This window comes from Tamandua tetradactyla, unplaced genomic scaffold (genome assembly GCF_023851605.1).
Source record: "Tamandua tetradactyla isolate mTamTet1 unplaced genomic scaffold, mTamTet1.pri scaffold_65a, whole genome shotgun sequence".
Taxonomy (NCBI): Eukaryota; Metazoa; Chordata; class Mammalia; order Pilosa; family Myrmecophagidae; genus Tamandua; species Tamandua tetradactyla.
In genome coordinates, this window is record NW_027518402.1 from 245,006 (window position 1) to 247,808 (window position 2,803).

Below are 2,803 nucleotides of genomic sequence, written 5' to 3' on the forward strand. Positions count from 1 at the left end.
TACTAAGCCGCCATCTTCCAGGAAATGCTCCTTAGTTTACTTTTGTATATTTCCTTAGAAAGGTGAAATAAGTAAGTCTACAATCTCATCATTTTGTATGTGCCTATTTTCTCTGAGAATCAATATTTCAAAAGGTTATCAACTGGGTGGGCAACAGTGGCCCACTGGCAGGGTTCTTGCCTGCTGTGCTGGAGACCAAGGTTTGATTCCCAGAGCCTACCCATGCAACAAAAAGGTTATGAACCATTTCAATTTCTTTTCTCATTCTCTACTTTGAAATTTGAATATCTATTCATGTCTAGTTGAATTTCACTTTAATGATATATGGTATAGGGGGCATAAGGCGAAGAACCGTCTACCTTTTTATATTAATTGGAATTTTGTTCAGATTTATTAACTGATTTCTCATGGTTCAGCATATCATCTCAGACTAATAAATTTCATATATGTTTATAATTATTTTTAACAAGAATCAGTGCCCTGATTACATGTGTTCCCCTCCCAGCTTGACACATAAAGATAAACCCTCACATTTCATAACCCACAGGACTTCTTTTTTTAAATTTATTTATTAATTAAAAAAATAAAGAAACAAAATAGAACAACATACATAATCAGTAATTCACAATATCATCACTTAGTTGCATATTCATCATTTCTTAGAACATTTGCATCGATTTGGAAAAAGAAATAAAAAGATAACAGAAAAAGAAATAAAATGATACCCCTTACCCCTCACTGTCATTGATCGCTAGCATTTAAACTAAATTTATTTTAGCATTTGTTCCCCCTATTATTTATTTTTATTCAATATGTTCTACTCCTTTGTTGACAAGGTAGATAAAAGGAGCATCAGACACAAGGTTTTCACAATCACATAGTCACATTGTGATAGCTGTATCATTATTCAATCCTCAAGAAACATGGCTACTGGAACACAGCTCTACATTTTCCGGCAGTTCCCTCCAGCATCTCCATAACATCTTGAATAACAAGATGATATCTACTTGATGCCTAAGAGTAACCCCCAGGATAACCTCTCAACTCTGTTTAGAATCTCTCAGCCATTGACACTTTGTCTCATTTTGCTCTTCCCCCTTTTGGTCGAGAAGGTTTTCTCAATCCCTTGATGCTAAGTCTCAGCTCATTCTAAGGTTTTTCTCAATCCCTTGCCCTTTAAGGGTCCCAGATTTTGCATGTATGAAGACATTAATGTAGCCATTATAAATAGGTTTGAAGCATTGTAAAAGCCACAGTTAAAGTTTTAAAGGAGGATATGGTGGAAATGATCAAATTTTTCTATACAAAGTGTCAAAAAACATAACTTGTAATTATTTGAAATTAAAAAGTAAAAATTTAAAGTGCTAATGTAAATTATGAAGTTGAAAAATTATGATAACTGAAATTAAAATTCTGTAGAAGTACTCAACAGTTTATTTGAGCTGGTATAAACAATACTCAGAGACTTTGAAGATATATTGATTGTTATTAAGCAATTTTAAGACAGAGGAAGAACAGTGAACATAAAGGATAAGAGTATCATGTAAATATGGAGAATGTTAAAATGGACCAAGACATAATAAACAAGAGTTCCAGAAGTAGATGGGATAAGTGAGCAGAAAAAAAATTAAAATAAATAATGACTAACTTCCTAATTTAATTCTGAGCACTCTTAAATCTCAGGGAACTCTAAATAGTATGAATACTATGGGATCCACGCTTAGATATAACATAGAATTGCAAAAGCAATCCAAAGAGAGAATTGTGAAAAGAACAAGAGAAAACTATTCTATGAAGCACAAGGTACCCAGCTATCATTATAGCAGACTTTTCACAGGAACAATGGAGGCCATGAGAAAGTGGAATTCCATTTTCAAAGAACTAAGTTTTTAAAGTAGGTAAGGATGTCATAAACAGAAAACTATCTTTGAAAGATAAAAGCAATTTGGAATTAATTTCTGACATGCTAAATTCTTGAAAGTCATTAGTTTTGTCAAGAAAACTTGAAAAATAAAAATGAATGATTCTCTAGGATTCATCAGAGAATTCTGGTTTTGAGAAAAATTTCCAACCCAATATATGAAGAAAAAGGAAAATACAGAGAATAATTGCTGATTTTTGATTACATAGAACAGAAGCTAAGGAGACATAAACATCCAAAAATATTTACTTGTTAAGTTTTTAAAAATTGCTGGAACTGAGTGTGGGATAGTTTGTGACTGGCAGACAGATGGTATGACATCTTTATGGTCTCAATTCCACCTTGGGCACTACACCCAGGTACCTATCATGTTCTCACAGTGGAGATTTGAGAACCATTGTATAATATACACAGAGCTTTCATCTATTCCACAGAAAAAGAAAATAACCATATAAGATGTTTATTCAAGAATTATTCCACCTAGTGCAAAAGTCTTTATCAATTCCACAACCACTAGCCTTCCTATTTTACTTAAAGAGTGAAAAAAATCTAAAAACTTGTTAAGACTGAGATTGGATGATGTAATTACAGAATGGTTCCTCTCTTACACTCATAAACAACTAATCAACAGGGCTTCATGATTGTGGTTTGTAGACTGATAATGGAATGTTACAAGCCACAGATTTTTATCTCAGGAGTTCTTAGGAAGGCTAAAAGCAATGTGGGAGACAAAAGCAAGAAAATTATAGTACTTTGAAGCCTCTTGTATAAACAGCTACCACAGATGCTAAATGCAGTCAACTTCCAAGCCAAACTAACATAAAACTTAAGAGAAATGTCTATTTAAGCCAGGACCTAATACCCAAGAAATAACAGTTGGCT